The 26813-nt window shown below is 39.1% G+C and overlaps 1 protein-coding gene across 4 annotated transcripts in view; it reads left to right on the top strand.

The window, feature by feature from the left end:
* The window catches only part of NELL1 (neural EGFL like 1), an 857163-nt gene that overhangs the window by 400889 nt on the left and 429461 nt on the right, over nt 1-26813 (top strand). The gene's annotated exons all lie outside the window — the stretch shown is intronic.

Below are 26813 nucleotides of genomic sequence, written 5' to 3'. Positions count from 1 at the left end.
TCTTTTTTCTTCTGGTCAAATGTCTTTAAATGACCAACCTGTAATCTATAAGAAAAGTGCCCCTCGAACACAGAATTTCAGTCATTTTGTACCTTTCCCTGCCTCCTGCATCTTTTTTTGTTGTTGTTGTTCTATTAACAGTGGCCTATAAACTGAATTTTTCACTCAGAATGGACTGCCACTCTTAGGTGTATTTTATTCCCAATGACCTTTACAGAAGTGCAAAAAATTGCAAAAGTTAGGGAACATGTTTCTGTGTCCAAATAACCTTTCCCATTGATTGTTGTGTATTTATGTTATTATTTTTTGGCTAAGGAGCTGGTGATACGAGATTAATACAGGTTTCTGATGGCCACAGATAGCCAATCTCCTTTATCTTTCATGTAGTATAACTAAAATTCCCAGAGAAAAAAGAGATTGCATCAACACAGCATGCTGAGAGCTAAACATTTTAAAGGGGATGCAAAACTCTTTTGGACCTATAAACAAACAATCTAGAAATCTGATGTTTTGTATGATTGTTTCTTCTTATGATTAACCTTAACCCTAAGATTAGAAGGAACTGGTGAATATCCTCCTAACAACAACAGCACATATCATGCAACTCTGTAAACCTTGATTAAGGCCCTGCTGTGTAGAAAGGCCTTGTTGAAATCATAGCAGAATACCACCTCTGCTTTACTTTTTCACAAAGGAAGGAAGATCGGAGCTCCGTGCTTGTTGAAAGCCTCTTAAGGATAGGTGCCCTGCCTGGTGGTTTATATATGGAACGAGATGGAAAATGTATTTATAGAATTACTTTGAGAAAGCAAACTGTATTATTGGAGTAAAAAACAAGGATGTGGGTGTCAGTGGGTACCCAAGCATCCCCTCTGCAAAAAAAGAGGCTCAGAGAGACTTTCTCTGATTTATATAATTAGCTACCCATTATCCTATCACCTGATTTTAATTTTCTGACTATCACTTATTACCATGTAGAGTTTTTATTTTTTATATATGATTTTCAAAAATTTTATCTCTATTAGAATGTAAGATCTGAGAGCTGGGACCTTTTCTCTTTTGTTCCCTATCTTTGCTACTTAAAACATAACCTAGTTGGAGGAGCTGGGGTTGTGGAGAACATAGCCTGGCAGAGTGCCGTGCTCGACAAATATTTATTGAATGAAGGAATGAACAAAACTATTTGGCCTTGGGCTATTTACTTCTCTAAATTTCATTTATAAAATGCAGCTCATATCTGCTGTGTCTGCTATACCTGTTATATGTAGCTCTTTGGTTATTATGAACATCAGATTGTATATATGAAAACATTTATCTTGGCACTTGCGGGCACTTGCATCAGTCAGGATAGGATGTTCTGCAGTAACAACCCTAAATATGACTAACCTAAAATAACAAGGTTTTGTTTGTCTTTCACTGGTCAACAAGAAGGGTGCTTTGCTCATCATAATTACTGTGGGGTACAAGCAGATAGAATAGTCAGTATTATGAACATTGCCAGTCATCAAGATATGAAAGAGTCTGGAGGGTCTTGAAACAGTCATTCAGTGTTGTTATCAGAGAGTGACACATACCCTTTCCACACTCTGCTCGTTGACTAGAGCTAGTCACCGGTACCCAGCCAACTACAAGGGCATGAAGAAATGCAGTTCTACTTTGTGCCTAGAAGGTTTGGAAAACCAGAAATATTTGGTGAATGGTGCTAATGAATACGTAGTGACTTAAACTTAATAGATTCTCAACAGATTTTGTTTCCTTTAACAGGAGCTGTTTATTAAAATAACCCTCTTTCCCCCAACAGTACAGAGTGTGTTGGGGAAAGTAGTCTCAAAAACATGATGATATTAAGCACATCTGTACTAAGTGCTGTGATGGAAGGACAAGCAAAGTACAATAAGAAAAAGTTGCTTGATTTCCAGAATAGTGTGTGTGGAGTGTTTTTCAAGCCACAAGGAGCTACTGGAGTTAACTCATGTTAACATGCAGTGAGCGGATTAGGGTAGGATTTTATAGTCTGGAATATGGATGGGAGTGCAGAGAGCTAAGAGACAAGCATTCTCCCTGCCATTTCTCCTCTGGACCAGATCCCAGGGCCTCCATTAGATGCTTGCATAATAAGTTGGAACTCTGATATTTACCTTGGTGTCCTGAAAGTAAGCCTGTTAGGCCAAAGGTGCTCTTTGCTCTCCAAGATAGATCAGGTCCCCACCTCCAATCTCTGTCATTTCTTTATTGGCAAAGACTTCTTCCTCTAAGTGGCTATTTGTCTATGGTAATAAGTAAGGTATATAATAGATGTTGGCCACTGCAAGGCATCTTTTCACATGTTTCATTTTCTAAAGACCATTTTCTGGAGAAACTGACAGACTTGAAGGCATCCTTTGTTTGCCCCAAGTTCCTGATACAGCATTTCTCATTATTGGCATTCCTGATTTCCAAAGTCCATTCCAGACTCTGTCCCAAATCAATTAGTATCTGCTGCTCCTGTTAGTTTTCTAAATATGTCAAGGTCACTGTTCTCTTTCTTTTAGTATGCCATTTAGCTTGACCTTAACTGCCTTAGAGGTCAGTAGTAATACTGAAAAATTAGATTCAACTAAAAATTAGTGAGCCTAGAAGTAAAGAAGATCTATCAACTTTGGTAATAGATTATTGAATGATTGATTGATTGACCCATTTCATTCATTTATTCATATATCTAATACATCATTAGTATCAGTCACGAGTATTAGGAAATATGGTCACTGAGAATAGTGATAAATGATCTCTGTGCCCAGAGAGTTCATGATTAATGAGGCAATGTCTTCATGTGAAAAAACTCAAATGTATATTCACTATCAAAAATGTTCCAATGTTTGCCAAATCAATCCCTCTTGAAAGTCTTAGTAGAATTTAGATGAGTATTGGGTGTTTAATCCCATGTTAGTTGTTAGTCCTTCATAAGGTCCAGAGAAGAAACCCTAAAATAGCCATTTGAAACTTTATGCTGATAACCATGGTCCTTTTAGAAAGATTGCACCTGTGACAATAAATAGATGTTAAACTTGATGCTGGAGGGGAAAGGCAATGTGTCAAACAGAAAAGAAACTTTAACTCTTTCCCCCTTTTTATCTTAATAAAAATTGGGAAAAAAATCGTATCTCGTGGGAAAATAAGGGTTTAACATTGAGAATACTTACCCCCAACTTAAATGGTTTCACTTATTTGTGGTATATAAGGAATAGCATGGAGGACATTAGGAGAAGGAAGGGAAAAATGAAGGGGGGGGGGAATCACAAGGGGAGAGGAACCATGAGCGACTATGGACTCTGAGAAACAAACTGAGGGTTCTAGAGGGGAGGGGGGTGGGGGAATGGGTTAGCCTGGTGATGGGTATTAAGGAGGGCACATATTGAATGGAGCACTGGGTGTTATATACACACAATGAATCATGGAACAGTACATCAAAAACGAATGAGGTACTGTATGGTGACTAACATAACAATAAAAAAAATGTGTTATAACTTAATTTTTACACCTAGAGGCTGGGGATTCCCTGACATGACCCCGTATTCTATACGAGGCTTTGTACTTTTTTCTAGGAAGGTTTCCCTTGCCCTTTGAAAGGGTGAAATTGAAAGCATTTGATGCTTGGGCCAGTTTTTGGCCTTAGGATTTGTGTGAGTCTACATCACTTTCTGTCCTGTAAGAGACCCCTGGGTTGCCCTTGCTCTTTTATGAATTTCGAAATTGGAGGATTCCCTGAAATTAGGCTGGTGGGGTGCTTTTCTATTCTCTGTACCTTTTGATTTTTGCAATGGTCAGACTCCTTGATTTACTGGTCCCTGACATTCATTTATCCCCAGTTAAACTGCCCGTGTTTTGCTTGTTTGATAAGATGTTATCATTAGATACTCAGGCAGCTTGAAAGCAGGATACCTGTGATTTATGACAAAAGCATGCAGCAATAAGACAGGTACTTGACAGTAATGGGTAAGCATTCATTTTTATGCCAAAAGCTTCCAATGAAGGTAAGAAATAAAAGAAACAAGTGAGATAACCTGTATCCCATGTGAGTTCTATTACCTTGCTCAAAGGATTTGTATTTTCTTGATATTGGCATGGAAGAAAGCTTGAAGGAAGTATATGTTTGAAATACTTCAAATAAGCTTAGTTAAAGTTAGATATAGTACATTAATTTTAGTGGTTTCAATTGAGCACCTTATGAAAAGAGGTGAGGCAACAGCTTAAAAGATTTAGGATTAAGAGGTAACTGTTAGAAATTTTAGACCAGTTTTCTGAAAAAAGCTTTTCTCCTAAGGTTGATGATATAAAGAACACTTTGAAATATGAGGTGCCTGATGTCGTTTTATTGAGCAGAGCCATATGAAATAGAGCCAAAATAGAACATTCTGCAACTTGATAGAGCATGGTAGTAAAATTTCTATTGATTATCCTTATCTTTAAAGCACATAGCATGTGCTTGTTTTGGACATGCTTGTTCTTACTTTTGACTGTCTGGCAGCATTAAAGGGATAAGTTACTAATTACTTGACTTTCAGTCTCAGAAAAAGTGAGATAGCGGTAAGAATGAAATTCTAGTAATAGATCTGTAGACTACTTCTACTTGAGTGAAAATGCTGTATCAAATGCTTTAAGATGCAAAACTACCTTTGATAAAGATGGCAGAAAACATTTATTAATATATTGAATAAGTAAAGTCAAAACAAGAGTTAGAGTTTTCGATATTCTGAAATCCAACTAAAATCTCTGATGATTATTAGACATTTACCCTTTGCTTTGATTTGTTTGGCTGGTATGTCTCCCCCCTTTGTTTTGTCCCCCCCCTTTTTTTTTGCTCCTTTAAATAGGTAGTTGGCTCTGTTACCCACATCCCCTTCCAGAGGAGGGATGTGACAGTACTGAAAGCAGGATTCCAAACTCCTGACTGTTTTTGTGCAGAGGTTCTCAACCCTCAGCTCAGGTTGGAATCACTCAGGACATGGTGGGGGGGAGTCAATGTTGGGATATACTCTTAGAGATTTTGATTTGCATTTGGTCTAGGACTGAGACCTGGCTCCAGTTTGTTTAAAGGTCCAAGTGATTCTAATATGTAGTCTGGTTTTGTAAGACCAAGAATGGCAGAGAAGAATCTGAAGGGAGGAGAATTGCTCTCCTTAATATAGAGTAGAAAAACCAGAGTGGGTAACATAGGGTCAGGAAGTAATGAAGGCAGAGACTCGAATAGTTTCTGGAGGAAGGGCCCTGCCTATAAGGCTGCATTCTGAGATATGTAAGGCTCTAGAGATAGAAAATCCTCAACAAAATACTAGCTAACAGTCCACAATACATTAAAAAATCATTCACCATGATCGAGTGGGATTTATTCCTGGGATGTAAGGGTAATTCAATATTCACAAATCAATCAGTATCATACATTACATCAGTAAGAGAAAGGCTAAAAACCATATGATTATTTCAGTAGACATGGAAAAAGCATTTGACAAAGTACAACATCCATTCATGATAAAAACCTTCAACGAAGTAAGTTGAGAGGGAACATACCTCAACATAATAAAGGCCATATGTGAAAAACCCACAGCTAACATCATACTCAATGGGGAGAAACTGAGAGCTTTCCCCTTAAGGAGGAACAAGACAAGACTGTCCACTCTCACCACTTTATTCAATATAGTACTGGGAGTACGAGCCACAGCAATCAGGCAACAAAAAGAAATAAAAGGCATCCATATCAGTAAGAAAGAAGTAAAACATTTACCATTTGCAGATGATATGATGATATGTAGAAAACCCCAAAAGACTCCACTGAAAAACTGCTAGAACTGATAAATGAATTCAGTTAAAGTCTCAGGATACAAAATAAATATGCAGAAATCTGTTGCATTTCTATACAATAATAATGAAGCAGAAGGAGAAATTAAGAAAACAATGTCATTTACAACTGCACCAAAAGTAATAAAATAGGAATAAACCTAACCAAAGAAGTGAAACACCTGTATTCTGAAAACTATAAAATACTGATGAAAGAAATTGAAGATGACACAAGTAAATGGAAAGACATTCCATGCTCATGGATTAGAAGAACAAATATTGTTAAAATGTACGTACTACCCAAAGCAATGTACACATTTAATGCAATCCATGTCAGAATACCAACAGCATTTACATTACAAAACTAGAACAAAAAATCCTAAAATTTATATGGAATCACAAAAGACCCTGAATTACCAAAGTAATTTTGAAAAAGGAAAGCAAAGCTGGAGGTATCAGAATTGCAGACTTCAAGTTATATTACAAAGCTTTCGTAATCAAAACAGATGGTAGTGACACAAAAATAGACACAGAGCTCAATGGAACAAAATAGAAAACCCAGAAATAAACCTACAACTATATGGTCAACTAATCTTTAATAAAACAAGAAAGCATATACAAAGGGAAAAAACAATCTCTTCAACAAATGGTGTTGGGAAAACTGGATAGCAACATGCAAAGGAATGAAACAGGGCCACTTTCTTACACCATATGCAGAAATAAAAAGTTGGATTAATGATCTAAATGTGAGACCTCAAACCACAAAAATCCTTGAAGAGAGCACAGGCAGTAATCTCTCTGACATTGGCTGTAGCAACATTTTTCTAGATGCGTTTCCTGAGGTAAGGGAAATGAGCAAAAATAAAGTATTGGGACTACATCAGAATAAAAAGCTTCTGCTCAGCAAAGGAAACAATCAACAAAACTAAAAGGCAACCTACTGACTGGGAGAAGATATTTGCAGATGACCTATTTGATAAAGGGTTGGTATCCAAAATGCATATAGAACTGATACAGCTCAACTCCTAAAAAGCAAATATTCCAGTTAAAAAATGGGAAGCAGACATGAACAGACATTTCTCCAAAGAAGGCATCCAGATGGCCAACAGATACATGAAAAGATGCTCAACACCACTCATCATCAGGGAAATGCGAATCAAAACCACAACAAGATTTCACCTCATATCTGTTAGAAAGACTAAAATCAAAAACACAAACAAGTGTTGGTGAGGATGTAGAAAAAAATTAATCCTCTTGCACTGTTTGTGGGAATGCAAACCGGTGCAACCACTGTGGAAAATAGTGTGGAGGTTCCTTAAACAGTTAAAAAACACAACTACCCTATGTCCCAGCAATCACACTACTGGGTAGTTACCCAAAAAATACAAAACACTAATTCGAAGGGATACATACACCCCTATGTTTGGAGCAGCATTATTTACAAGAGTCAAATTATGGAAAGAGTCCAAGTATCCATTAATGGATGAATGGATAAAGAAGATGGATAAAGTACATACACACACAATGGAATATTATTCAGCCATAAAAAGAATGAAATCTTGCCATTTGCAACAACATGGATGGAACTAGAGAGTATAATGTTAAGTGAAATAGGATAGAGAAAGACAAATACCGTATGATTTCACTCATGTGGACTTTAAGAAAACAAATGAGCAAAGAAAAAGAGAAACCAAGAAACAGACTCAACTATAGAGAACCATCGGATGGTTAACCGGAGGGGAGGTAGGTGGGGGAAAGAGTGGCATAGGTGATGGGGATTAAGGAGAGCACTTGTTGTGATGAGCCCTGGCTGAGGTATGGAACTGTTAATCACTATATTGTACACCTGAAAACTAACATAACACTGTTAACTATACTGGAGTTACCATTAAAAAAAAAAAAAAAAAAGGCTCTGAAGAGAGACTGGCTATGGGATGCCTCTGCAGGTGGGGCCTTATGGGGGAGATTCTGAATCTTCAACTGTGACATGACTGCTAGGATGCCTCAGAGAACTCTAAAGATACATGACCTCTCATGTGGTGACCTGCGTTCTCTGGGACAAGGACTAGACTGCTCCCTCTCTGCCAATGTCTTGCTCATTTGGAATCCTCTAGAGCTGGGATACAGCCTGATGGAAGTAGGGAATTCTCAAATGACCAAGACAACATTTCCACTGTCCCAATTGTCCAGAAGAATAGGGGAATCATTCATTAAGTTAAATTGAAGAAATTACAGAAATCTACATTACTTATACATACATGTTTGTGACTGGGCTTCTCTACCATGACAGGTGAAGGAAATGAAGTCAACTAAAGGAGACAAAAAGAAATTAAGAGGCCCCTCCAAACAGGGATTATGTAGGGTAAAAACTCATGGAACATTAGGTTTTCAGGGCAACTTCAATTTTCCAAATGTAATTCTGGAGAAACCAAAGGTCAGATATTTATTGCATTTCACAATAGTAGTGTTAAAATAATGCTAAAGTTTTTTAAAATCAGTAAATATTGCTTAGGATACCAAAGGACACTCCCCCTGAAGTTTCAGGATGAAAATAAGTCTGAGGGATTTGTGCAGCATTTGGCTTCTTTGTTGGGTTTAAGTGGGAGTGAGTTCTTTTTATACCAGCACTGTTGTAAAGGATCTAGGACCATTGACTGCTGCAGAGAAACTAGGATGAATGATGGAGCTTGCCCCCAGGGTGTTTGTGTACAAACCTATTAAGTACTATGTTGCCCTTGACCCAAATTCATCAAAGAGGCTTGTTAATATTTCTATACACTCTATTGTTGGAATTGTGTATTCAGAATCACACTTAAGCTTTCACATAAAGGAGTTTAAGGATGCCTTATCGCTTACATCATTATTGGGGCTAGTTGTGAAGCCTGGCTATGTCCACATTTGGGTGGACACAATGCACGGACATTTCTCTTTAATAACCTAATGAGCTATCTTCTTTGTTTCCATCTCCAAGATTTGGTCAATGCATATACATAGCTATTTCCCTACTTTTTAAAGGTATAGTAAGCCATCTTAGGATTTCTTCAAGATAATTGAGAATATATATTACTTATTCTTGGGCCAGAGTGAAAGCTCTAAATTTTCATGGTTAAAAATCTAGTGTATATATTTGTGTATGAATTTTACAGGTGGAAAGCTTTGGCTTTGCCACTTATTGCTTTATGAATTGGAAAACCATTTGACTTCTCTGCTGCTTCATCAGTATCCTCTGTACAGGCTCAGAGAATTATGAAGCATAAAGTGGGACAGTGTAGGCATATCAGTTCAGATAATTCTAATGGAAATAATAAAAAAAACTCTGACTCCACTGGCTTAAATGATAAATATATTCTCTCATAACAAAGTCTATAGGGACAGTGTTTCCAGAATTAGTTAGTTCAGCTCCTCTATAACATCATCAATGACACCAATTTTTTTCTGACTAAGTTATTTTCAGCATAATAGTTTGAAACTTGATGTAGCTCCCTTCAAAGTCTCAAAATGGCTGAAGTAACTCCAAGCATCACATTTTGACTTAACTCTGTCCCAAAGTCAGAAGGGAAAGAGGATTCCCTTTCTATAGTCCCTTTTTTTAAGATCAAAGAGAACTTTACCAGAAGGCTACCCCAGCAGATTTGTTTTCATGTCTCATTGGCCAAAACTGCTTAATATACCTATTAATAAAATATATCTTAGATAAAAAGAATTAGCTTGAATCAAGATTTATCCCTAAGGTTGGGGCAGGGCCCAGGCTTTCTTTATAAGTACTTGGCTAACTTATATCTAAACAAAATTTGTGTTCCGTTCTCAATGAAGGAGCAGGTTGTGTGTGTGTGTGTGTGCGTGCGTGCGTGTGTGTGTGTTAGATCCACACTTATATAGGCAACTGACAGCGTCTATTAAGAGTATATTCAAAGGTTTGAAAACATCTGCAAGCTTAGGAGTAATTAAAAGAAATGTGATTAGGTATGTATGTTTGTGACTATCTGTGAGTAGATATGTAGATAGATGCTATGTATTTACTTATATGTTAATCACCCATTTCTGGAGATGGTTCCAGAAATTGCTGCCTTCTGGGTGGTTCAGTCATTAGGCATCTGTCTTCAACTCCGGTCGTGATCCCAGGGTCCTGGGATTGAGCCCCGCATCGGGCTCCCTGATCGGCGGAGAGCCTGCTTCTCCCCCTTCCCACTCCCCCTGCTTGTGTTCCCTCTCTCACTGTCTCTCTGTCAAATAAATAAATAAAATCTTAAAAAAAAAAAAAAAAGAAATAGGCACCTTCATACGTTGCTGATAGGGATGTTAGTTGATACAAACTTTCTTGAAGGCAATTTGACCATTTATCAGAAGGCCTAGAAATATTTATTTATAGCAACTTATTCCAAGGGAACAGTCTCAATTACTTATGCAAGAAGATTTTCATTATGGCCATTTATTCCATATTTTATTTATAAGAAAAGAAACTAAAAGCCTAAATATGAACTAGTGGAAGTTTGATTTAATAAATTACAAAACATCCATATATGGGAATACAATGAATATTAAAATTTTTAGAATATTTTGTGTCAATGCAAAATTCTCACTCTTTAGTATAATGAGATTCAAATCGGTATATATATTTTTCAATTAAAATAGTAAATACAAATTATGAATGAATACACACATAGTCACACACATGCATATACAGATACATAGAAACACAGGCAAGGAATAGCCTCCCAAATAAATAGCAAAGTATCTGAGTGGACATTTATGTATGATATCTTTTCTTTATACTTAGTATTTTCCAAATTTTCTGTGTAATGGAATACAGTGCTCTGAATCTACATTGTGTTTTCATATCAGAAAGATGTTATTAAAATAACAGAAAATGCTAGACAAAGGTGACATTAAGTTTATTTTGTCCAAATCCACTCTCATCCTACTTAATTAAATTTTTAAAAATGTTTATGACTTGGTGATGCTAGTGCCTTTTATCTTTAGTGACGTAGATTATGAACCTGAACTAAAGAGATTTAAAGCAGCTTCATCATGTTCCTGGAGAATTTGATTGGCCAACATGGCAATTAAAGGACTCTTGGAATTATAATGCTCTTTTCCTCCTTTGAGGATCCAGGAAGGTGACCTGATGGGTAGGTGCCACCTGCCCTATTCTTTGTAAGCCCTCTGGCAGGGCTTCCAGGTTCAAGGTGCGGTCCAGTGTTTTTTTGGGACTGTCGCCAAGTCAGAGATACTGAGAGGAGACCGAACAGGCCTGGGATTTCCACAGCAAAGCAATCCCTGGATGAGAATCCAGCAACATGGATTCCGGTCCGTCTAGTCCATGGATTCTAGTCCAGGTTGATGGATTCTGGTCCTGCCCCTGCTACCAGCTTGCTGTATGAATATCACTAACTCATTGGTCTTCTTTGGACCTTGAAAGATCAAGGTTAACTAGCTCAATAGTTTTTAGTCAGAGGAGCTGAGATTCCAAATAAGTTTTCTTTTTACAAGAGTTCAGCTTTTTTTTTTTTTTTTTTTTTAATGATAACTTTGCACAACTACTGTTCGAATTCCATGATTCTGTAAGATACGGTTCCTGACCTCTAGGAGGGGTTTCTTATGTCCCCTTCTTTGGGGGACATAACATTTACATTTAAGGAGAAAAATTTTATAGGGCATATAACTAAATGTGAAATTGTGAGTTATGGACAATAAATGTGGGAAAGAGCCTTGGTGCTGGAAGAAAGGCATTAATTACTACATGGTAGAGAGATGTGTTTTCCACGGTAAGGTGTCTGAAGGAGCTTGATTTTGATGTTGGGTGGGAGATGGCGAAAGAAGAATTGAGAATAGGGTGCCTGGTACTCTAGAAATAGATCCATCTCCATGTTTGTTGATCTTCAACATGACCTAGAGCTTACCTATGTAGAAGTGGAAAGAACAGAAGGCTCTGAGTCAGATGGGCCTGGTTTCCTACCCTAACTCCAGGCATTTGTTACCTGTATCGTCTTGAATCAACTTCTGATAAATGGACACATCTCGCTCCCAGAATTGCAAGGAGTAAATGCAGTAGTATTTATAAAGTGCTTAGAATAGGGATCCGCACAAATGCTCAATACATGTTAACCATTACTGTCTCTATTCACATGTGAGGAATCTGACTTGAAAATATAGGGAGGTTAGGGGATTGCCCAGAACCACAGGCTAGAAAGTAGTGGAGCAAAGAGATGAATGCAGGGCTTCTAACTCCAGACACTCAATTGCAACCTCTAGCAGCTCTTTTGAAGATACCCTTAAAATGCTGATGCAATGTGGTCTGCAGATGCTTAGTAACCAACTGCCATTATTAGAAAGAAAGAGCCTGGGACTTAGGGTCCAGAGAATCCTGTTTTATACACAACTCTGCCATTTACAAGCTTTGGGATCATCACTGGGGAGACTCCTTCAGCGTTCCGTGTCTCAGTTTATAACACCAAGAGAGAGGGTTGTGTTTGAAGGTTTCAGCATGAGGAACCTGACCCACTGATTGAATTTTCAATACTGGTGCTCAGTATTGAAGCCCTAAAACTTATTACCAAATTTCCTTATCCCTCCCCTCTTCTCTTCAAACTCTTGAAGCACTTCAGAGGAGAGCATGGCACCTTGGAATACATTTGGAAAGTTGCTTGCCTTGAGCAACTCAGTTTCTGTAGACAGTGTCCAGATTCTCTGGGAACTCAGGCTTGCAGTCCAGTGCTTTATGCTGATGGGTTAAGGAGACCAGTGAGAAGTGGATTTCACAGTGGTTTGTGGTAACTAGCAAGGAATACATTCTTTTATTTACGGGGAAATACTGCCTTCTGGAGTTACTAGTTTGTAAGTTGCTATAGACCAGGGTTTTGGAATAAGTTCCATAAACTCTCTTTAAATATTTAAGTTTGTTTCCTGAGAAGGGAAGCCCCTTAAACTGAGAACACCACTGACATTTATTAGCCCTGATGGCTGGCATCTAGTTAGTCCTTTGGTGTGGCCATGGGGCAAACTGCTTTCAGAAGGATGGAAGGTCATAAGCTCGGTGTAGATTGGTCTCCAGGATGAGGTCTTTGGCAGTTGGGAAATGTCCTTTGAGGGAACTTACACACAGAGGGATGTGTAAAGAAAACAAGTTTAATAAAAATATAAAAGTGACTATAATGATAAAATAATATATGCATATTGTAGTAACAGTAAGAAATTCAGAATAGTAATAAAGCATGCATAATTTAGCTCTGTTTGGAATATTTCCTCCTACAGTTTTCTATGCCTGTGTTTGTATTCTATGTTGTGAAATTCACACAGCATCTACCAGTTAATATTTTGTCTACTTAGTTCATGAACATGGCCCAAATTAGTAAAGTTACAACTGTTTGTGGCTGCAAAATAGACTCTCCTATTGGATACATTATTATAGTTTTTACCATTTGGAGAAGCATCAACATCCAGTTCCCTCTGTGTCTTCATTTGGCTTCATCATATGCATGTGTTTATTCTTCCTCTGTTACCGTAGTGGTCATTGTTTTGTTCAAGTTCATTGAGGAGTGACTAGTACCACACTCAGAGCAGCCCCAAGCAGGAGGGATCTGTGCTTAGGGATACGGAGAGGGAGGTGCAGGCTTCTCAGGTGCTATCCATTAAGGGACAGTTCAGGGAGAAGTAGGTTCCTAAAGAGCTGTGTAATATTAACACATACCTTGGTGGTGGAAGGACCTTGTGTAATTACTTTACCTAAGAAGACTTTGTAATTAGAGGTGCTCCAGTGAGCCCCTGCCTTGTTCATGATGTGTTTTCTAAATTTATATTTGAATTCTTTGTCCTTTTAAAATTCAAAGAGGATGCATTTTCTAGATCAGCTAGCTATTTTTTTCTCCTTATGGCATTAATTTTCCCATTCTGATTGGTAAGTTAAATGTAGGGAAAGCATTAAAGTATCAGGAGTTTCAAATAGCTGGGATGTTAGAGACTTGTAAGACATCAGAACATGCTTTCAAATTATAGTCATTAGATTCTGAATTTTGATGAATTTTTGAAGCAATGTGCCCGGAGAGGTCTTGCTTATGGATTATCCAAAACCTTAGGGAATTTTCTCATCAAGAAAACTATTTTTTCCCCCCAAAGCTGGTGGTCCATTTGACTCAGTTATATTAAAAATGTGGCATTGATCAGAGGAGGTAGATACAGTCCCTGCCTATCAATGAGGCAGGGGAAGGTATTGGGACAACTCCTGTCTCATCCAGAGAGTGTGTGGCACTAAATGACATTGATGTTCCAATTGTCCAGGCTGAGCAGCTTACAAGTGCAGGAGAAGGAATTAAGTGAAGGTAGGCCCTCATGCAAACCTTTCATTTATTTTTTTAGGACAGCTTGGTGCAGCTCACAGGTTTGGAGGTGAGGAAGGCTAGAGAGTTGGGCCCTCTCTCTATTTTTAGGATTTAGAAAATCAGCAAGTCACAGAATAGCACTAGCATGGTATCATGTTTACGTTTCACAGCTGCTGGAGTTTTAAATTTACTCTTCTTTGGACACGATTGATTCTATTTCATCACTTCTTTCTTCCTCTTGACTGTCTACTTTTAGGTGTTTTATACCTTTTATCCTTGAATCTTATTTTCATTACCTTTCATATTTCCTTCATTAATGTGTGTGTGATTATGGATGGCGGAACCCAACAAATGGTGTTTTAAATGAAGGACTGAGGGTCAAAAAATGCTGTAAAACAGGAACAGCCAAGTGTTGGCGAGGATGTAGAGAAGGATGGAGCTCTTGTGCCCCGTTGGTGGGATTGTAGGATGGTGCAGCTACTGTGGAAAGTTGACCCTTCCTTAAAAAAATTAAAAATAAAAAAAAAATCATATCTGACAATTTCACCTCTGAATATATACCCCAAATAATTGAAAGCAGGGTCTTAAGGATATATTTGCATACCCATGTTCGTAACAGCTTTATTCACAACAGCAAAAATGGAGAAGCAACCTAAGTGTCCCTGGACAGATAACTGGGTAATTAAAATGTGGTATATGCATATTATGGAATGTTATTCAGCCTTAAAAAGAAAGGAAACTCTGATACATGCTACAGTCTAGATAAACCATAGAGAACATTGTGCTAAGTGAAATAAGGCACTCACAAAAAGACAAATACTGTGTGATTTCACTTACATGTGGTACCTAGAGTAGTCAAGTTCATTGAGATAAAGTGGAATGGTGGTGGCCCTCGGGCGGGGGGTAGGGGAGTTATTAGTAAATGGGCATGTTGCTTCAGTTTTACCGGATAAAAAGAGTTCTGGAGATGGATGGTGGTGATGAATGCACGACAGTATGAATGTCTTTAATACTACTGAACCATACACTTAAAACTAGCTAAGATGGTAAATTTTATCACATGTATTTTACCACAATTTTTAAAAATTGGGAAAAAAATGCCATTGGGGAAAGATCTCTTCTTGTTACTAAATCAACTTTAGAAATAACATTTCCCATGGTTTTCCTTCGTCCATATTAGATAGCAACTTTCTGAGCTCCTATAGTGATTTGTTCCTTCCTTACTTCATTCATTCATTAAACAAATACCAGTTGAGAAATCTAAGCATCAGGTATTGTCATAGACGTCAGGTGTACATCAGTGAATAAAACAGAAGTTTGTTACCAGTGGAGCAAATGTTCTAGTTGGGTGGAGTCAAACAATAAATGGGTAGCCAGACAGTGATAAAAACTATGGGGACAAGTGAAGTGAGGGATGAGAGGAGGGGTGTGCTGCATGGGCCATGGTGCTGTTCTATATGGGGTGGTCTGGAAAGGTCTCACTGAGAAGGCATAAAAGCAAAGACATGAGAGAAGTAAGCGTGCAAGCCACGCTGATATGTGGAATAGCAGTTCCAGGTTCTAGGCACAGCAAATGGGTAGAACAGTCATCTCTTCAGTGACTCAGGATTAGACAAGAAGGCTTGTTAAATCTGTAAAATCTAACCTGCCTTTCTCTAGCCTACAAGCGTCTCTAGTGTTCTCTGGTAGAATAAAGTACATGGGTTTCATGGACATTATTTGCCTCAGAGACTCTTTTCCCAGACTCTGGGTCATGGCTGTTTTCCTAAGAGTTTAAGATGATAGAAGTTGGGCCATTGGATAAATGAAGCGTTACTGTATTTTTCCTGTAAATGGAAAGGAAGGCTTTAATGGCCCCAGCCATTACTAGGACAATACCCCTTTTTGAAGAACAGAGTTCAGGAAGGGGTACTTTGAGCACAGCATGTAGGGAATTCAGTGCCCACGTCCCATTACTGTTGATGAGTTCCCCTTTTTAATTCTGCAGGGTAAATGTAGTAACTCTATAGAGTCAGGGCCAAAAATATCTCTAAGCAACCAGGGAAAGAGCCTTGCTTTTCCTTTATGCTTGCATCTGTGGTTTTCTACTTTCCCTGCTGTTGATAAATAATTCAGAAAAGAAAAAAACTTTACAGCCCGACTTTTTAATGTGGAGGACAAATACATTATGCGATTGGTCCCCGAACCCCCACAGGCTTTTAAGCAAGAAGGTCGGTAGTTTGTATTTGTTGGTTGGCAGTATGTTCTTTGGGGCTTTGAAATCAATTGGCTTTGTTCTTGTAACTAGAAAAAAAGGGAGGTCTATGTGGAATGAAATGTACAGAACTAATGCTGTCATGTTGTCATGGTCCCTAAGTGGGCTGCTCAGCGACAGGTCATAGACTGGTGGGCTGTGCAGTGTGGCTCAGAAGGAAAGTGTATATGGGACATCTCGTGACATCACGTCATTGTCTTAATGCCACAGTGGGCAGGGCTGCTGTGCCACACTGAGCATCTGGGAACCAGTGCATGCTGGCAGGGAGGGAATGGGATCAGGATGCCTCATGTTGGAAGTTTGTCCTTGTGCAACTAGTATGTGCATGCCAACCCAAATATGGGATCTGTTTACTCCTGAAAATCATTTCCAATATAAGTATAATAATGTATAATATATATATATGTATATGTATGTATATAAAATATAAAGTCAGAAGCTGACTTTGAAGCCTGACTTCTGTGGATATAAATGTTGGGGTGATTCATGTTTAGAAGCAATGTTAATACCCATATATTAAATAATTTGGGTCAACATTCATAACGAATGCTGATGATTAGTTTGTCAAAGGAAATACGGTAGAGAGGGAAAAATTGGTATTGGTTCGCTAGAGAGACTTACTTTAATCCAGACTAATATACTACATGCTCTTGGGCAGGTCATTTTACCTCTTTGGGTCTCAACTGAATCATCTATAATAGAATATTAGATTAAAAAATGACTTTCAGAGGTCCCATTAAAATCTTACTTCTTTGAAGCCAAGAGTCATGGCCTTGCATCTCTTTATCCACAGTACCTGCCATAATGATAGGCTCCTGTTCCCTTTCTTTTTCCTTCCTTTTTTTTTTGACTAAATGCCTGTCTTCAATCATTTGGAGCATTGCAATAGCAATTTTGTTTGATTAGTAGAACTTTATTTTTAAAGGTGCCTTTAGTTTCATATTTAAAGCTTTTTAACAGATTTTTAAAATTGTATGTGGACATCCTACTGATACTTTCTTTGGTAGTGTTTGTTTCAATGAATATTTATGTCACTTTGACATATTGACTCAGGCCATAATGTTTTATTAACTACTATTGACTTGTGACTTGGAATTACTGTACGCATGATCAAAGAACCTTCCTTTGCCCATCAGGAGAGTTCTGTGGAGGAGAACCATAGACGTGGGTTCAGGATGGGCACCTGGCCTCCCCTTTGAAGTCCTTTTCATGCTGAGTTTGCAGTAGCTTTTGAACACTTGTTGGCAAATGTCACCCGTCTGCTTTGTTTAAAATGGTTTTGTTTAAACTGACGCCCACAGAGCCAAAGCAGCGACACCACTGCTTAAAGTGTGATGGTAATGTGTGCCAGTCATGCTTTCCCTCAAGGACTGGCCAGTAGTGGGAGGGGAGGGTGTGGAGAAGCGGTGATGGAGGATCACAAAGAGGAGGAACTCAGTATCAGAAGACCTACGTTCAAGTCGCAGCTTTGTCCCTCATTTTAGGACTTTGGACAAGATGCTGTACCTAACCGTCCTCTTTCTTTTTGGTGATCTGAGGGAGGAGGCCTCTGGTTTCGGGTCTCTGAAAATCTATGATTCTAAGTGTCATGACTTGTCAAGGAAAGCAGAAGGGCAAGTACCCGAGGCTGAAATGACTGGAGAAAACTTGTTTGAGTTGGTCGTTTCAGAGCCATGAAAGGGGATTTTGTGGTGGTGGTTGGCACTGTGAGGACGGACTGGCAGGGGTTGAAGCATCGATGGAGAAAGGCCCAAGGCGGTAGAGAGTGTTTTAACTGCACTGGCACCAACCGCTCTTGAAAGTGGGGGGACATCCTTAACCAAAGACTTCTGTGCTGCTTTGGCTTCTTGGTTTTCAAACCCTTAATTTTGGCAGTGCTGATAATCACTCATTCAACAACAAATACATGCTGATTACCGTCAGTGTTTCAGATCCTCATTTATGCACTAAGAATAAAGTGTGGAGGAGACAGGGTTCCTGCTTTTGTATAAGAAACTTGGGAAACTTCAGCTGCCTTTGTGATTCGTTGGGAATATCTGCTCTATAGAATTGGCACGAGTGTGGGAGGCGATTTGGGACACTTTGAAGTATCATTTGAGAGCTGTGTACTTACAGTTTTCAATAACCTATTAAAGAGAGTGTGCTTTATAATGCAGAGTCCAAATACATGAGTATCAGAGGTGTGATACACAGTCACATAGTACTTAAAGCTAGCAGAACTAGGTTTACTAACTACTTGAACTTGTGCAAAATTCTTAACTTACATGAAGTTTGATCTCTTATTTATATAACGTGCGTAGTATTAGTATTTATGTCATAGGGTGGTTTTGAGGATTAAATAAAATATAAATCTAAAACACTTTACCTATTTCTAGCATAGGATATATGCTCAATACATGTTAGGTGTTACTGTTATTTATTATTGTGTTTTTCACTTAATATTTAACATGTAATTATGGTACCTCTTGAAGAGGTGGGGAAACCATGCTATCATCTTTATTGCTTTCTATTAAACTAGGAGGGCTCCTCGGCTACTAGGAGAATGTGGATCAGATGAGCCATCTGTCTTTATCTCTTTTAGAAAACATCTCTCTGTAAAGATTTCTTGAGTCATAGGAAGGAAAGAAAATGGTGTGTCTCTTAGGTATGATGCTGATTGTATTTCTTTGGATGGATAGACCAGTCCTATGATTGTTAGCCTGTGAAGGACCAAACCAGAGAAGTGTGTCTGGTGTGGTCCAGATATTCAAAGAGCAGATGAAGGTGCTTCAGGAAGCGTTGCTGATATGACCAGATTTCCCGACTGGATGAGGCAGTGGGACACATGCAGAGTGGAGCCCAGGCTTTGGAGCCTAAAAGACTTGAATTTGCATCTTCGTTTCATAAGTCATGTGACCTGCAGCAGGTCACTTTAACTAGGCTGAGCCTGTTTTCTCATTTCCAGAAGTGCTTTTTATCATGTGGTAATGAGAAAGTTAAGTGAGCTAATATATGTAACACCGTTAGTGGAAGTACGGCACATACAATCAGCAGCTAAAATACATAACCAGCTATCTCACAATACCTGTGATATCATTGCTCAATTACTTCATATACTTAAATTTGGTTGCGTAGAGTTGAGGTAAAATACACGAAACACTGACTTGTACCTTTTGAGATTTCTCAGTTCTTGGTCCCTAACCTTAGTGTTTCATTCTCATGCCTGAATCCCTGCAAACTGCAGATTCTAACATCTGCGCCTCTCCCCACTTACATGGCTAGAATATAGGTTATCTTGTACCCACATGATCTTAAAGATGTTTAGTGCTTTATTACCAGTGAATTTAAGGAGTTGCAAAACAGATCTTGATCTTTACATCAGTCAGTCATTCAACAAATATTTAAGTATCTGCTATGTGCTGGACTCTGCTCAAGGTATTGGAATTATAGTAGGGTACAAGATAGACCCAATCCTTGCCATTACGGAGCTTCTATTTCCAGATAGGGGAACTGTTGATTAAATACAAACTTTTTCAGTTTTGTGTGCTGTGAAGAAAAACACACAGGGTGTAAAGAATTAAGAAATATTTGGTGGAACCAAGAGCTATTTTTTAAAGGACGGTGTGAGCAGGACTAATTAGGCACTGGCCTATTTGAACCAAAATTGGAATAAGGCGACACTATAAGCCATGCAAAATTCTGTGAGAACATTGCAGTCAGAGGAAACACTGAGTGCTACCTTCCTAAAGAAGAACTGACCTTGGTATGTTTGAGGAACAGGGAGGAGGCTGTCTTGCCTAGTGTGAGAGAAGTAGGTGGTAAGGTGAGAGCACGTCCTATATGGAGGGCCATATGGATCCTGGTAGGTTTATATTTAATTCTAAATGTTATGGAAGCTGTTGAAATTTATCCAACAATAGCAACTGTTAGTCATTATTGACTAATAAGTGCATTTATGTAGCATTTTCTATATTTCCAGCAGTGTTGGGGGTGAGTAGGGCTTGTGTGTGGGGGTGTCGAGTTCAGAGAGGTAGTACAGGAAATGCCTCTGTCCATAAGGAACTTAAAGAAATAGAGGAGCAGTTCTAACACATGGAACAATTTGAAAGCAATGCTCTAAACCGTAGTAGTATCCTTAGGTACAAAGGAAGATAAAAGAAGGAAGATGCCTTGTGGTTTGGAGTGATTTATAAGGAATGTCTGGGAAGTTTTGAGGAACCAGGTGTGGAGGGCATATAAGGCTCCCTGAGTAGATTAGACATGAATAGGTAATCAGGAGCCATTATAAACTCCTGAACTGGGTATTCAGATGATTGATTTGGCAGTTCTATGCTTTGGAAGAAGAAGGATTAAATGCTCAGAGACTAATTTGGATTGCACAATAAACTTGTTCATCAAAGCCTGGATAAGGCTGGTGGCTATGGTAGAGGGTTGGGTAGAGGAGATTAAAGAGAGAGAAAATATATTTTAAAAACAAGTGTTTGTACTTTATAGGACTAGAAATATGGCATTTCAATGAATGGAAATGGAATTATTGGAAAAAAAGTTATTCTGGAGAATAGTATGAGTCACATTTGTAGTGACATTGGGTATTTGTTCAGGCATTTCTGGTCAGTGAGGTTTAATAAAGTGAAATAGCATTAGATGATATTTAACCTCAAACCAACCAGGATTGAGGATTTGATGGCTACTATTACTTACCATTATCATCACCATCATTTGGGTTGGTGTCTTTTTTTCTCCAGTGAAAGGCTGTTGTGTGATAAATAAGGTATGTGGTAGACAATTTAATCACAAGTTTAAATGGAGACATCTTCTTTACCAGTCAAGTCCAAATTGTATCACCAGCTCTCCTTTATGGAACAAATGCCCAGTGCTCACCAGTAAAGAAGCAAAGAGAAGGCAAGTTGGCTGGACCTATCTTTAGATGCAGTAATTCTGCCTGTGATTAACATGGCCCAATTGATGCCTTGGGATATGAGTCCATCTGGTTGGTATGCCCTACTCCTCGAGAGGAGAGAGGAATGAGAATGGGGTAACGAAGGCAGTTGGAAGTCTCCTCCTTCCCAAGAATGGGAATTCATCCTGTAAGTGGATGGAAATACTGAACTGGATCCCATCTGAAAGTGAGACATCGGAGATGGAGATGTGAGTCCTGATACAGGTAGGTTAGTAAGGATAAGAAAGCATGTAGACAAAAGTGTGTCAGGACAGTGTTCTGGAGGAGACCAAGACCCCAGTGCGGAGGCCTTGGGTAGGGGTCGGGGGAGAAACAGCACTGAGAGTGGCAATAAAACGAAGAGATTATAAAGTGGAAATAAAAAGAAGAAAGAATTGGTGTTTGGCAGTATTGCTGGAGGATCTAACAGAAAATTCCATTATGTTTGACACGAAGAGAGTCATTGGCAGTATTCCAAAGAACAGAACATTGCTGTCTCCAGTAATAGGATTAAAAAAAAAAAAAAAAGATATTTTATAGGAATTTGGACAGTAGTTAGAATTTGGAGGATTTTGGCAGCCAGGCAGTTAGAATTGTAGGAGGAACCTGAAAAAAACCATCAAGGCCCAGTGAAAGAGCTTGTTCATCTCAAGCCCACTTTTAAGACGAAGACTATTGGAAGGCTGTATGGGAAGAATAGATTAAAGGTACTTAGTGGGAAGGCATCGTTGTGGGAAGATGGGCACAAATGGAGGAACTGGCTTTGTGGAAGAGAATGGGAACCTTTTATGCTAAGGCCACAAGGAAGGGTTCCAGGATAGAGGCCGGGGGGAGAGGGGTCTTTTGTGCAAGCCATGCATCCCTGTAGAGATCCTTCCCTGGTAGAGCACTAACTCCATCTTTTCATTCAGTATGTTTTGCTGCAACACATTTTCCTTCCTCTAGCTTTCCCAAGCTGTGAAAACCAGTTCCACTTTATGTAAATAGAAATGTAAGGTTTTCCCCTGGAGGGACCTTTGAAATATAGTAGACAATTTATTGCTCTGTCACATTCTCTGTCCTTTGTTTTGTGAAGGTATTTTGTTACCTGAGGATGGGGAGCACCTGATGGCATTGTTAAGCATGTAAGTCTGGGGTTGAAAGCTCTGCATGAATGGCATTTAATTCTTATTCCCTCAGTGCTTTTGGAGAAATCTCATAATTGCTCTCAGTCTCCCCATCTGCAGAACTGGTATAAAACCACCCTTCTCCTCCTGAGGGCATTAGGGGGATTACTAAGTTAATGTTTCATAAATCACTGAGAAGATTCTAAATGTGAAGTGCTATCATTACCCACCTACTAGATATGATGGCACTCATAATGATATATTTATTACCTCATGTTCATTTCCATGGCAATAGCCTGTGAATTTGTAAAGAGATTATGCTTTCTCTGCCAGGGCAAAAAGGGAGGCATACCATCTATCACCCTGAGACCTATCAGCGAGAAAACAAAAAGAGAATATGTGGTTTGTTTTGACATAAATGTTGTTTTGGGCATAGAGCCTGTGATGAAATTTTCTCCTGAAAACAAAAATCTGCCCCCTACCTTGCTGGAATCATATTCAAAATAAAATGAGATGTGAATGCTTCTTGGGACATGCTGGGTTTGAGATGTCAACATAGAAAATTTGAAATCCAACTGTGAGTAGGCATGATTTATGAATGAGTGCTTATCACCTTTTAAAATCACATTCAAACAAGAATAAAGTCAAGAATGCTATGAATTGTAATTAAGAAGGTTTGATTATTTCTGTTGGAAAGTAGAGCCGATGGAGGGGTCCTTCCTCTTTGCAATATGTTGGTACAGGGGATTCTCTTTGTGTGGTCTCATGTCAAGTCTCCTGGATGACTAGTGATCACAGCATGTAGCTCATCTTACTCTAGGAAGTACTTGACCCTATTTCAATTAAGTCAACTGATGACAGTGGAGTTTGTCATGGAATGTCCTCATTGGAGTACCTTTGTGAGAATAATAGAAGCCGGAAATGTTGAGGGTTTGTGCTTCTAATGGAGGCTTAGTGAGTGAGATCCTCTAGGTAATGAAGAGACGACATAGATAGAATCAGGACAGAATGAGTCCATCCTACCTCCACCCCCTAAAATACCGTCCTAAAGTAGGAGAAAGGACTGCCTTCATAAAGTCACAGTTTGGTCTTTTTTGGTATATTCTCTTAGTGCTCTTTTCTCAATGCGCTGTCATGCCCAGTGAGGTCTGAAATGGTACTATCAATTCAGTCCCTGTCCTGCCTTGGGGCCAATGCACTCATGTTCTCTTTGCCTGCAGTGTGCTTCCCCCTGATATCTGCCCCCTCTCTCCCTCATTTCCCTCAAGCTTCTAACAAAAGTATCTAGCTCAGTGAGGCTTGTCTGCCCACCTTTCTGAAATTTTAGTCCCTGCTGACACTTTTCTTCTCTCTTCTCTGCTGTATTTTTTCCCCTTGGAATGTGTCACTGTCCACCATGCTTTCACTCCCCTTATTTATGGTCTGGTTTTCCCACTAGAACAAGCTGGATGAGGGCAGAGATTTTTGTCAGTTTTCGCTAATGTTCTATTCTAGTACCCAGAATAGTGTCTGGTACATAGTGGATACTTAATAAATATTTGCTCACATTGTAGGTGATCAGTAAATATGACCAATAAATAGTCTAGGTATTGGGCTCTGTGGTAGATCTAAAGGTACACTAAGTTGCAAGTAACAGAAAATCCAACTCAAAGTAGAGTAAGCAATAAGGTGGAGTTAGTGGCTCACGTTCACATATGTTCAGAGTTTGAGCAATTTTAAGGGCTGGTTTGATAAAGAATGAAGGGATGTCATCAGGGGCCTGGTTCACTTCCTTTCTTTCTTTCTTTCTCTCTGCTCTGTCTTGCATGGTTTCAACTTCATGCTAAGCTTCCTGGCATCTCATCGTGATTCTAAGGTAGGTGTGAACAGCACCCCTATCTTTCACATCTGGGGAGAAAGAGAATGCTTTCTGAGAAACCGTATCAGAGGTGTTAGGAAGCTTCATTCCCAGAAGCCCCAGCTCACATGTCCACTCTCAAACCAAACACTGTGGCCAGTGATTAATGGTGATTCACTTAGCTTTAGTCACATACCTCATCCCAAAAGCCTGGGTTGGACTTGATGTCTCCCCAGAACACCTGGGCTGTGTGTATGTATTGGGGGTGTGTGGGTACCCTAATGAATATCAGGGTACTGATGAAAAGCAAGTGGATAATAGGGAGAGAACTACAAAGCCCTCTAAAACATACAGGATCACCTTTTTCACAAAATCTAAGGTCTACTGAAGGAATTAATATGTAATTAGACTTACATGCCCTGTGATGGGAATATGGATGTGAGGTTTAATGAGATCACATATATAAAGCACTTAGAACTGTCAGACACATTGAGGTTTGAAAACTGCTGCTGAAACTACTTGTATTGTTACTATTTTAATACACAGAAGCCTTGGAAGATATTCTGATGGTCATGTCTCTTTACAACATCACTGGCTTTAGACCAGGTTGGAGCCACAGTGCTGAAAGCCAGCAGTTAATAAACCCTAAGGCATTTGCTTCAGCTCATAAAGCTCTCACAGGATAAAATGTATCCAGTTAGTTCCTGTTTAGGTCATTTTCATAAAAAGAAGTAAGAATTTAAATTGTTTGGATTCAGATTTATAATATGTTGCCAGCTCTTGAGTGAAAACCTCTCACTTAGCTTAGTATCAGTTGGAGACTTTTAAGTTAGAAAGGAGATTGTAGTTCTAGAACTATCATCCTTATTTTATGAATGAAAAACTGAGGCCCAAAGAAATTAATTTACTCCAAGTTTACATGGGTAGTTAGCGACAGAACTGCTATTTTTTTTTCAAAGATTTTATTTATCCATTTGTGAGAGAGACAGAGAACGAGCAGGGGGAGAGGGAGAGGGAGAAGCAGACTCCCTGCTGAGCAAGGAGCCCGATGCGGGACTCGATCCCAGGACCCTGGGATCATGACCTGAGCCGAAGGCAGACGCTTAACCATCTGAGCCACCCAGGCGCCCCAGAACTGCTACTTGAACCCAGATCATCAGACTCCATTTTTTCCAGATTATGTATCAGAATTTTCTGTTACTGACATTGGAGAAAATACGTGAATGACTGTTTTTATAGACCCCACCAAGTAGTCTTCCTGTGTCCCAAGAGAGCAAGAAACTAAGTGCTTTGGAAGATTTAGTTTTCACAGATGAAAAATGGCCGATTTTATTGTTTTGAGAAATTGGAGACTCAGTTTTATTTCATCTTGTGTCCACACACACATCCATTGAATACACAATGCCTTTGCAGAGAAAAATGTTGCTTGATTAAACTAACTGATCTTAAAAATCAAACTTGAGATGTCAAAGCTCAAAAAAAAATAGAACATAAAAACTCACTAGAAAACTTCTAATTCTTCATATTCAGTTAATTGTTCCTTCAAGGACAAAATCTGAAGCCAGCTGCTTCCCGTCTGCCACCCCACCCCACCCCCACGCTCTGTAGGTTTGCTCTAAGCATTTTAGAGCTGGAGAGTTTCTCTGGGAAGCAGGTACCATTGAGTTGGCATTTCTGGAGGTGTTTTATTCCCCCATCTCATTGTGTGACCTTGGGTGAGCCAGTTAACCTCTCTGTGCCTCAGATAATAAAAACCAGTCCCTCCCTACCCCATAGATATGTGGTAAAGATAAATTATGCTTCAGTGAATTTTGAATAAGAAATCTGTGAAGATAAATGGATGATAGTGTTTAAACCTTATAAATCGAAGGTGGAATGATAAAGGAGGTGATTAAGGAAACAGAACAGTAGCTTACAACAGAGGGCAAACTCCAAATACCCAGCAATGCAAAAAGCAATGGTGAGAACATGGTGTCATGTCCCCTTCTGTCTCCTTTTTCTTTCTCTGTCTCTCCTATCCGTCTCGAATAGAGCCATGACTCAGAGGTCAAATGCTCTGAAACCAGATTCCAGGCCTGACTCTCTTTTCCACTCCTATCAAATGTTGCCAGCTGAGGATAACAGCTGGTCAGCATGAGATCTCCTGTTAGGATGAGCCTTTCCATTCCTCGCAAGGAATGCATTGAGTGGTAATGGAATATAGTTGGTAGACAGTGGAATGCTTCACTCAATATCTGTTCTAATGCCTGGCAGGCATGCCTTCCTGTTATATTTGGCTGGAATGCTAGAATGCATTTCCCTTGGGAAAGGCAAACATTTCCCAAGTTCCCTTTTAATGAGGGTCCCAAGCATAACCAAGTATGACTTAGGGTTGGCCAAGTAGATGGATTGTTGGAGGCTTTGATCAAAAACTGGGTTAAGATCGGGGAAATTCACATCAAAACCACATTGAGATACCACCTTACACCAGTTAGAATGGCAAAAATGGACAGGGAAAGAAACAACAAATGTTGGAGAGGTTGTGGAGAAAGGGGAACCCTCTTCCACTGTTGGTGGGAATGCAAGTTGGTAC

The sequence above is a fragment of the Callorhinus ursinus genome, unplaced genomic scaffold (genome assembly GCF_003265705.2).
Source record: "Callorhinus ursinus isolate GAN/ISIS: 27379988/994484 unplaced genomic scaffold, GSC_fseal_2.0 scaffold21, whole genome shotgun sequence".
In the NCBI taxonomy this organism is placed as follows: domain Eukaryota; kingdom Metazoa; phylum Chordata; class Mammalia; order Carnivora; family Otariidae; genus Callorhinus; species Callorhinus ursinus.
This window is presented reverse-complemented; position numbering and strand designations above follow the sequence as displayed.